This window comes from Eurosta solidaginis, chromosome 1, assembly GCF_040869045.1.
Source record: "Eurosta solidaginis isolate ZX-2024a chromosome 1, ASM4086904v1, whole genome shotgun sequence".
NCBI lineage: Eukaryota > Metazoa > Arthropoda > Insecta > Diptera > Tephritidae > Eurosta > Eurosta solidaginis.
The window spans coordinates 229,050,322-229,061,653 of record NC_090319.1 but is presented as its reverse complement, the minus strand read 5'-3'; the positions used below and the strand labels follow the sequence as shown (position 1 = coordinate 229,061,653).

The following is an 11,332-nucleotide window of genomic DNA, read 5'->3' as shown; positions in this document are numbered from 1 at the left end:
ATTGAAACGCAAAAAAAATATAAATTGTTTACAACGAAAAATATCTTGTGCTTTTAGTTGTGACATGTGACGGAAATTAAAAATTTTGTTGCAGAGAACACATTTTTGCGTTGGCGACCTTCGCCCAAAATAACATTAAGTTAATTTGAGTTGTGACATGTGACTGAAATTAAGAATATTGCTGCAGAGACCATCTTTTTGCGTTGGCGGCCTTCGCCCAAAATAATATTAAGGGTAAAGTTTTACAAGACGGTACACCACCTAATTTAAAAATATCAAATAATAATAAAAACGGAGCTCGAGACGCGCCTTTTGATTCCACGTTTGATAATTTTTGATAAAAATTGGGTGGTGCACCGTCTTTTGAATCGTTACCATATTAAGTTGTATAGAATCGACGGGATGGCCTACAAGGTTTTATGTCAACTAAATCGCTCCCGATATGGTCGGGCTAGTACCTTAATGGTTCCCGGAACGTACCCGATCTGCATCCGGCAAAGGACCAACAAAGTCGATAACGGGGAGTGTCCTTATCGCTACAACAACAACAACATTATTTACTTTCTGATTTTCATTCATACGTATGTGCATTTTTAAATAATAAAAAAAATGTTATATTATTCTAATAGATAGCATCTCCGCCGGGTTGCGATTCAGCTCAGAATATGCCAAAATCAGAGGAAATCTACAAAAACAAGGTACTTTACAAGCAACATGCTTTGGAATACGGTACCAAACTGGTTGGATGTATTTCCCTAAAAAAGGGTGGAACTACGCATCTTGGTTTGCCAGTATTTGCTTCGGTAATTTATATTGATTTGTAGTGATTAAAAATTGCAATAGTAGATAATGTAATGTGAATTAAAATTGAATAGGTAGCCGGAGCAAAAAATGCATGCAACTGTTATTTATGTGGTGCCACCGGGAGCTGCTGCTGCTATCCTAGAAGCATTAGAAGCAGAAATGTCTTTGATTTTTTGTATCACCAAAGTTGTGCCATAACATGATAGGGTTCGCGTTAAGCACGCTCTCTTAAGGCAAAAAAAATCGCGTCTAGTCAGGCCCGATTGTCCAGGAATCATCGCACCCGAAAGGGTAAGTAAATTGGCTACCATAATAAATATATAAGCTACATGTATGAATTTTTTAGTGATAATTTGTCATGCTTTTGTTGATAATCAACTGAAGAATGCAAATACGACAGAGTTCGAAGTTCATGTGAAAACCAATTAATTTTTTTAATTAGCATTTGGAGAGAAAAATACATATGTATGTATGCATAGAACTGCATAGAAGGGGAGGAAAAATTAATTATTATCAGTAGATTTGCAAGATTTTTGTCATTTTCCCTGCATCGCAGTTGTCATTACATTGCGTTAAGAGAGGACATCAACACCTTACTACCCACAGCCAGTTAAAATTATTGTAAATTTTGCTCTTTTCATCACTGTTTCAAAACGTGGAAAGTTATATATCGAGCATTCCATGGAGAATGGTGCATTTTAGCAGACTTTCGCATTACCGGCATTATTAAGATTCAATCCCTAGAAGGTTTAATGTAGTCATATCAATAGTTCCCGAGATGGTGGGGCTAGTACCACAATGGTGCTCGTTACCGGAACGTAGATAGATAGATCATTTATTGAGGATTGCACAGTGACTTGCACATCTCCTTCACAGCACCTCATCCTAGCCGACTTCCTTGATGAACCCCAGCAGTGTTCTTTGCTTGAGGGATTAAATGTGGGAATGCTCTGGCCATGGTGAGCCCATAAACTTAGCCCTACGTCTTGAAATTGCGCCGCAATCTAGAAGGATATGGGCCACCGTCTGCTGATCCATCACAAAATCGGTATGTGTTGTTCGATACTATACCCAGCTTTTGCATGTGACTGTTCAGTCTACAGTGTCTTGTAAGAATAGCCGTTGGGGTTCTTAGGTTATCTTTTTGAGAGGCCTATTAATGCCCTATATCGAGTTGTGCTGTAACCCCCTAACAGTAACTTAGATTGACTCAGGCCTGGCATATTGCGCCAGTGTTCTCTCTTTTCCCTCCCTTCTGCTAATAAATGCCCCTGTGGGCCAACTGGCAGGAACGGCTCGGGATCGATGGGTCATGCAGTTGCTGCCTCTCTTTCCGTCTTGTCCGCCTGCTGTTGTTGTAGTAGCAGTGCTTCGCCCCATCCAATAGGTGCGACCGATCACAAATTGTCATAAATGTCCTCTAACGGGAGTCCAAAGAAACTTTCTGTTTCAACAGGGGTGGACCATAATGAAAGGGATGTTAGAGGCGTTGGTTCCACAATACAATTAAAGACATGGTTAGTGTCATGTGGGGACACATTGCAAGCAGGACATACATTTTGTATGTCGGGGTTGATTCTGGATAGGTAAGAGTTTAGCCTGTTACAGTATCCAGCTCGAAGTTGAGCTAGAGTAACTACTCTCGTTTTCCTAGGGAGAGTGCGTTCCTCCTCTGCTAGTTTTGTTCTTTGAGTACAGGAATCACCGGCATAGAGGTCCGACGCCTGTTTGTGGAGTTCACTGAAGACATGCTTGTGTTTTTTAGCTTCATACGGCTGTGTTCTCAGGTGCCGTATTTCCTCATGATGTAATGAGGCCGTGAACAACAAGAGCCACAAAAGATTTATAAAAGTTACGAGGACGCTGTATTTTGGAATCTAGCCCAGAGCAACCTGTCCGATGCAACCATCCCTTGCACGTGAAACACTGACAAGAGTATTTATTTTTTTAATTTAATTTATTTATTATTACGGCTGTTTAGGCCCAAAACTTAAACTACTAAGTACAGTTCATTGTTATAATCACTTATTTCTATTGAATATGCTGTTGGAATGCCATGTGATTCCGATCAGGATATTTACTAGCGTGACAGAGGGACGAGTCTGGGAGCCACTCATTAAAGGAAGGTTGGAAAGGACGCGTTTCCAATCCTCCAGTGCTCCCAGCTTAAGGCAACAAAATTTGGAACTTATATTTTTCAATTATATGTGTATTTTAAGCTTTCGGAGTGTATTAGTCTCCGATCAATGCAGCTAAACATGTCTTTGGATGTTGGAAATTGAAAATAACGTGTATCCAATCACCCCTCAACTTTGTTTAGTAAAGACAACACAGCTCAACATATAATGGGAGGTTGAAAAGGACGTGTTTCCAATCCCCCTTGCTCCAACTTTTATTTGGCCTTATTTTTGTTACACATTATATAATTTTATTGTTATATTTATGCTGTCGGAATGCGAATGATTCCGATCAGCAACAGTAAATACCAGCTGGAAATACCGAATTCCAGCGAAATTAGTTGTTGGAACTGTCTGGAGTTACAGGTGGCGGCCGATTTTCTTTTCCTTAGGGCCGGATGCATTGTATTTTGCTGCTACCATTATTACCATTCTCTTTTCGCGCTCCAGTATCGGTATATCATGTAAAAAAATAAAAGAAAACAAGTAAGGAAGGCTAAGTTCGGGTGTAACCGAACATTACATACTCAGTTGAGAGCTATGGAGACAAAATAAGGAAAATGAACCTGGGGTAACCCTGGAATGTGGTTGTATGACATGTGTATCAAATGAAAGGTATTAAAGAGTATTTTAAGAGAGAGTAGGCCATAGTTCTATGGATGGACGGCATTTAGGGATATCGCCATAAAGGTGGACCAGGGCTGACTCTAGAATTTGTTTGTACGCTATGGGTATCAAATGAAAGGTGTTACTGAGCATTTTAAGATGGAGTGGGCCTTAGGTCTATCGGTGGACGCCTTTTCGAGATGTCCCCATTAAGGTGGACCAGGGGTGACTCTAGAATGTGTTTGTACGATATGGGTATCAAATGAAAGGTGGTAATGAGTATTTTAAAAGGGAATGGGCTTTAGTTCTATAGGTGAACGCCTTTTCGAGAAATCGCCATAAAGGTGGACCAGGGGTGACTCTAGAATATGTTTGTACGATATGGGTATCAAATGAAAGCTGTTAATGAGTATTTTGAAAAGGAGTGATCCTTAGTTCCATAGGTGGACGCCTTTTCGAGATATCGTCATTAGGGTGGGCCAGGGGTGACTCTAGAATGTTTGTACGATATGGGTATCAAACGAAAAGTGTTACTGAGCATTTTAAGAGGGAGTGGGCATTAGGTCTATAGGTGGACGCCTTTTCGAAATGTCGCCATTAGGGTGGGCCAGGGGTGACTCTAGAATGTGTTTGTATGATATGGGTATCAAATGAAAGATGGTAATGAGTATTTTAAAAGGGAGTAATCCTTAGTTCTATAGGTGGACGCCTTTTCGAGATATCGCCATAAAGGTGGACCAAGGGTGACTCTAGAATGCTTGTACGATATGGGTATCAAACGAAAGGTGTTGCTGGACATTTTAAGAGGGAGTGGGCATGAGGTCTATAGGTGGACGCCTTTTCGAGATATCGTCATTAGGGTGGGCCAGGGGTGACTCTAGAATGTGTTTGTACGATATGGGAATCAAACGAAAGGTGTTACTGAGCATTTTAAGAGGGAGTGGGCATTAGGTCTACAGGTGGACGCCCTTTCGAGATATCGCCAATAGGGTGGGCCAGGGGTGACTCTTGAATGTTTGTACGATATGGGTATCAAACGAAAGGTGTTACTGAGCATTTTAAGAGGGAGTGGGCATTGGACGCCTTTTCGAGATATCGCCATTAGGGTGGGCCAGGGGTGACTCTAGAATGTGTTTGTACGATATGGGTATCAAATGAAAGGTGGTAAGGAGTATTTTAAAAGGGAGTAATCCTTAGTTCTATAGGTGGACACCTTTTCGAGATATCGCCATAAAGGTGGACCAAGGGTGACTCTAGAATGTTTGTACGATATGGGTATCAAACGAAAGGTGTTACTGAGCATTTTAAGAGGGAGTGGACATTAGGTCTATAGGTGGACGCCTTTTCGAGATATCGCCATTAGGGTGGGCCCGGGGTGACTCTAGAATGTTTGTACGATATGGGTATCAAACGAAAGATGTTACTGAGCATTTTAAGAGGGAGTGGGCATTAGGTCTATAGGTGGACGCCTGTTCGAGATATCGCCATTAGGGTGGGACAGGGGTGACTCTAGTATGTGTTTGTACGATATGTATATCAAATTAAAGGTATTAATGAGGGTTTTAAAAGCGAGTGGCCCTTAGATGTATATGTGAAGGCGGTCTCGCAATATCGACCAAAATGTGGACCAGCTGATCCAGAAAATCATCTGTCGGGTACTGCTAATTTATTTATATATGCAATACCACTAACAGTATTCCTGCCAAGATTCCAAGGGCTGTTGATTTCGCCTTGTAGAACTTTTTCATTTTCTTCTACTTAATATGGTAGGTGTCACACCCATTTTACAAAGTTTTTTCCAAAGTTATATTTTGCGTCAATAAACCAATCCAGTTACCATGTTTCATCCCTTTTTTCGTATTTGGTATAGAATTATGGCATTTTTTTTCATTTTTCGTAATTTGCGATATCGATAAAGTGGGCGTGGTTATGGTCGGATTTCGGCCATTTTTTATACCAAGATAAAGTGAGTTCAGATAAGTACGTGGGCTAAGTTTAGTAAAGATATATCGGATTTTGCTCAAGTTATTGTGTTAATGGCCGAGCGGAAGGACAGACGGCGGACTGTGTATAAAAACTGGGCATGGCTTTCACCGATTTCGCCCATTTTTACAGAGAACAGTTACCGTCATAGAATCTATGCTCCTACCAAATTGGTAAATTTTTGTTCGACTTATGGCAATAAAAGTATTCTAGACAAACTAAATGAAAATGGGCGGAGCCACGCCCATTTTGAAATTTTCTTTTATTTTTCTAGTTTGTTGCATCATATCATTACTGGAATTGAATTTTGACTTAATTTACTTATATACAGTAAAGATATTAAATTTTTTGTTAAAATTTGAATTTTACAAATTTTTTTTTTAAAAAGTGGGCGTGTTCTTCGTCCAATTTTGCTAATTTTTATTTAGCAAATATATAGTAATAGTGGTAACGTTCCTGCCAAATTTCATCATGATATCTTCAACGACTGCCAAATTACAGCTTGCAAAACTTTTAAATTACCTTCTTGTAAAAGTGGGCGGTGCCACGCCCATTGTCCAAAATCTTACTAATTTTCTATTCTGCGTCATAACGTCAACCCATCTACCAAGTTTCGTCGCTTTATCTGTCTTTTGTAATGAATTATCGCACTTTTTCGGTTTTTCGAAATTTTCGATATCGAAAAAGTGGGCGTGGTTATAGTCCGATATCATTCATTTTAAATAGCGATCTGAGATGAGTGCTCAGGAACCTACATACCAAATTTCATCAAGATACCTCAAAATTTACTCAAGTTATCGTGTTAACGGACGGACGGACGGACGGACATGGCTCAATCAAATTTTTTTTCGATCCTGATTATTTTGATATATGGAAGTCTATATCTATCTCGATTCCTTTATATATGTACAACCAACCGTTATCCAATCAAACTTAATATACTCTGTGAGCTCTGCTCAACTGAGTATAAAAAAAAACTATCTTATTGGAAGGGTTTTACAATGCTCCAATAAACTTTTTTTTTAAAGTATTGAAGTTATTACTACTTTTTATGTGATTAGGAAGTTTATTGAAATATTTCAGGTCCTTATATATATGACCGTCCTAAAAAGATTCTTTTCCGGCAAACGCAGCAAACCCATTTCTCAGTACTGGGGTCAGGAGAAGGACCCGGATTGGGGTCGATACCTTCCCGGAAGAGGAGAGTATGGCGCAGACCCGCTGCAAGGATCTGCTGGGGGGTTGATAATTTGTGGGAGAGACGCAACAAATTAAACATGGAGTCCGCCTGCTCATTGCCCTCCACTCCCCTGTGGCCTAGGACCCAGGCCAACAGTACTACGTTGTGTGCTCCTAATTGATTCAGCTTTTCTACGCACTGAAGGACAAGTGCTGACTTTATTTCGAACGCCGCAAGTGCCTTTAGTGGAACCTGACTGCCTGACTGAGTATGGCAATTGTTTCATTGGGGTATCAGCGCTGAAGGTTCAGCTTAGCGCACTAACTTATGGCGAATACTTCCTCTCGAAAATGCTCGGATGTGCTTTTATAGTTACTGATATTTTGGTTCTGGGTCCGAAAACTCTGGCTCCAATCCCCTCTGGCGTCTTCGAGCCATTTATGTACCTTCCGATCTTGAGCCTAGTAATACATTGCACCCGCCTATACCTATACAGCCGTACCAAGAGACGGAGCAGCCCATTACATATTGGCACAACCGGAGCACTGCTGGACATCCATCCTATATGAAAGCTATGCATTCAAAAGTGTTTGTACCAGTGGCTGCTGCACACCGAACTGGACCAATGTATGCTATATTGAGGCCTGCACAAATACCAAGCTATGTTTATGTAAATAATGTTACTGCTAATGTCAGTTTGCACGGTTGAGCACATACAGTACCTACGTTTATACAAGGTGGAACACCACACTACCTACATGGCGATGTAGCCACCGATCAGGTTGTTGTAAGAGATTAATTAAAATATGTTATTCATAAACACTGATTCTTATATTTTTATTATCATTAATCTGTAGACTAGACTCATGACGGGTATTCTTACTGGACACTGCCTTCTGGCGTCACATGCCTTTAAATTAGGCTTGGTCAGTGCTAGCAGATGTAGGAAGTGCGAGTTGGAGGAGGAAACGATCGATTTCATTCTGTGCTCGTGCCCTGCGCTAGCCGGGCTAAGACTCCAGCTGACAGATGTCAGATCTAGAAGCAGCAAGTGGCTTAAGTTCTAGGAAGCCGCTAACCCGCTGGAGCCATGAGAAGCGTGAGTGCACTTTGGGTGTCCCAAGACAAGTTCCGTACCTGCTCCGAATAATTTGATAGATAGATAGATTAGATAGGGATCTGTTCTAGGTCCAACTCTTTGGAATGCGGTGTATGGCGGGGTGCTACAAATCGACCTTCCCGGAGGCACGGAAAATGTCGGCTATGCAGATGATATTGTCGTAGTAGCAGTGGCCAAGAAACTTGATCTGCTCCAAGCATTATGTAATGACGCCATGGGAAGGATAACGGAATGGTTGACGAACACGGGGCTGGAGATGGCTAGCAATAAGACATAAGTGGTTCTGATGAGCTCAAAGCGGACTGTGGATGAGTTGGTCCTAACCATAGGAGATTTTCAAATAAATTCAAAGCCCTCCTTGAAATATCTAGGAGTAATCATTGACTCAAAACTAACTTTTAGGGAGCACTTCAGGGCGGTGGGGGACAAAGTTTCTAGAGTTAGTGGAACCCTAACGCGAATAATGCCCAACATCGGCGGCCCAAGCGAAGCTACCCGTCAGCGATTATCCAACGTAACCAGCTCTATAATATTATATGCAGCACCAGTATGGCACAGATCTAAAATGGTCCACCAAAAAGATATACTAGCAGCCTACCGCATTACTGCTATACGAATAGCATGTGCTGTTCCGACGACGCGATCCATGTTTTATCCAGGAAAATCCCAGTAGATCTACTCTCAGGTGAAATGGCCGATCTGTATGGCATTGGATTCAGCCGACCATCTGAAGATGCTAAGAAAAGCGCAAGGTCACGAACAATAGTTAGGTGGCAAGAACGGCGGCAAGATTCGAGAAAAGAGCGCTGAACCTTCATGCTAGTCCGGAATATAGCGGAATGGTACGAGCGAAAACACGGCAAACTAAATTACCATCTCACACAGATATTGAGCGGGCACGGTGGCTTGAAGGAATATCTACATAAGCGTGGGATAGAGGAGGATCCTTTCTGTCCAAGCTGTCCGTCCGAATTGGAAAGCGCAGAACATGTAATATTTCACTGCCCTCGTTTTCACGGCGAAAGACTGTCTGTAAACAGAGTTTTTGGAGAGGAATCTTCCATTAGGAATTTAGTTCCACGAATTTGCGGACAAATAGATTGTTGGATTGCTGTGAGCAAGATGGCCTTTATAGTAATGACGAAATTGATGATGCATGCCAAAAGGGAGCGTAGAGAAATGCGCATACGAAGTAGTGGCGACTAAATCGCCTTTGAAGTTACTTTACCAGGTCCTGATTCTAGTTATCTGAAATTTCTCTTGTGCCTTTGGAAAAGAGCTATGTGTGGAGCCCTATTTATGGAACACTTTTCGGCTTATATTAAAAACTTTTAATCTATTCTTACTGATATGAGTTTCTTTTTCATTCTAGGTAATTTGATTTTGACGATGTGAGGATAGAAATATCCCAAATATTCCAGCTGTGGCTGTAAGAACATACATTTGCTCAAATTAGAAGAAAACTGCACGGTTGAGCACATCCAGTATCTAGGTTTATACAAGGAGGAACACCACACTACTTTCACGGGGATGTAGCCACCGATCACGTTGTTGTAAGAGCTTATTTTAAATATGTTATTCATAAACACTGATTCTATTATTTTGTTTTGGTTTTTACTTTAGAGTCAAACTGTTATATAAGCGATGTCAGCTATGCCTGTAACGTAAGCGCCTTCAGATGTAATAGTTACCGCGGACGCGGTCACAGGAGTAGTTCACTACGTGGGGATTACACTAATCAAGGACTTTCAATATCGGAAGGTTTTCCAGCACTATAACACACCAACAATATGTGCAATCACCCGAATAAATTGTACAACAAACGTTAACACCACATCATCAGCCAGCAACAACAACAACAAACGCAACAAGTTGAAACTTCTAAACAATTAATGACTAGTGAACCACCAACATATCCGCAATATGCGCAAACATCAACACCAACATGTGTCGCCTACTTTGCAAAACGGTGAAGATGGCCAAGGCCATTCTGATTCTAATACTGATAAAGGCGAACCATTGGCAAATTTAAAAACTCAAACAGACCACGAAAAATGTTGATGATGGTATTAATTCTAGTACGGATAGTAAAGAATTTAAACCTATGAAAAAAGCTAAACTTGATAAAAACTTAACCGAAGATGACAATGTTTCTAATTCTAATACAAAGGAAGATGAACCTTTGATAAATATGAAGCTTAAAACAGAGTTATCAAAAAATGACGATGATGATAATGATGTTGATGCAAAGTCCAATGTTGAAAATGATGAAAATTATGAAACAGAATCTGAAAATAGTATGAGTGTGGATTATAACCTGAAGCAAAACTGTCATATCCGGTACGACCAGAATTAGATGTTAAGAAAAGAGCCTACATAAAAAGGCTCAGTATATTTATGGAAAATTTATCATGAGACAATGCCCAATGTATGTATTTCAATTAAATTCAGCACATTGTTGGAAAAAGCATCTAAACTTTATGCATCGTGTAGAGAAACCAGAACATTTACAATCTAAATATAACGAACGTGGTGCAAAATGTAAATTTTGTGATATTCAGCAGCTACACCAGCTTCAACAAATTATTGGACCATGAGATTTCTCATATGCCTAATAGTCATTATTTAAAATGTAAATTATGCGATTGGAAGACGAAAATACATTCAAGTATGAATTTTCATTTACGTGTACAACACGCTGAAACAATTGATGTAACAACGAAAAGTTTAGAATTGAATGTTTGTCCATATTGTAATCACAATGGTATTTACGCAAACACTTAATACATCTTTTCTATGTTTAGAATGTGGTGAATAATTTAGAACAAATACAAGTTTACGTGTACACCACAAGATTTGAACGGAAATATCTTGAGGGTATGGTTACACCTATGTGGCATCTACAAGCTATTTATAATGCCTAGTATGGAATGAATCCGGATATGGAAGAAAACGGAGGTGACGAAATGAATCACCATGCTTCTTTGGATTCTGGTGATACTCCTGACATGCTTCCTAATTTCCCTACGTCTGATTTTACTATACCTACCAAACTAATATGACTGCAAACTGATGAGCAACACTACCAGCGCAGGAAAAATAAGAACTTCAAAACAAGGTTTCGGAAAGGGCGCGACTATGAATAGACGTTAATGTATTTATATAGTTTATAAATATAAAAATTCACATATGTAAAGTTCGCTAGAGTAATAAGGCAATAATTTAAATTGTAAAAAAACATTGTATATATGAATAATGTATAATTAAATATTATCTGAACATAAATGACGCGTTTCATTCATAGAAAAAGCGATTTGACAGAAGGTAACCGATAGGCCAGTTACCCGTGTTGTTGTTGTTGCATATGTTTTGGTTAGCGATAACGAAAACATAACTGATGAAGTAACTTAAAAATGTAAATAACATCGAGCGAGAAGGAATGTCGAAAACACAATAGGTAAG

At 39.9% G+C, this 11,332-nt stretch overlaps 1 long non-coding RNA gene across 2 annotated transcripts; it reads left to right on the top strand.

Annotated features, from left to right (window-relative positions):
- The first annotated feature begins 254 nt into the window (after positions 1–254).
- Positions 255–11,105, top strand: LOC137241608 (uncharacterized). Of its 2 annotated transcripts, XR_010950012.1 has the most exons (4): positions 255–803; positions 876–1,095; positions 9,243–9,423; positions 9,494–11,105. It is a non-coding gene; the product is annotated as an uncharacterized lncRNA (long non-coding RNA). The 2 variants fall into 2 exon arrangements; XR_010950013.1 differs by lacking the exon at positions 876–1,095 and having other exon boundaries at positions 9,494–11,103.
- The last annotated feature ends 227 nt before the right edge of the window (positions 11,106–11,332 follow it).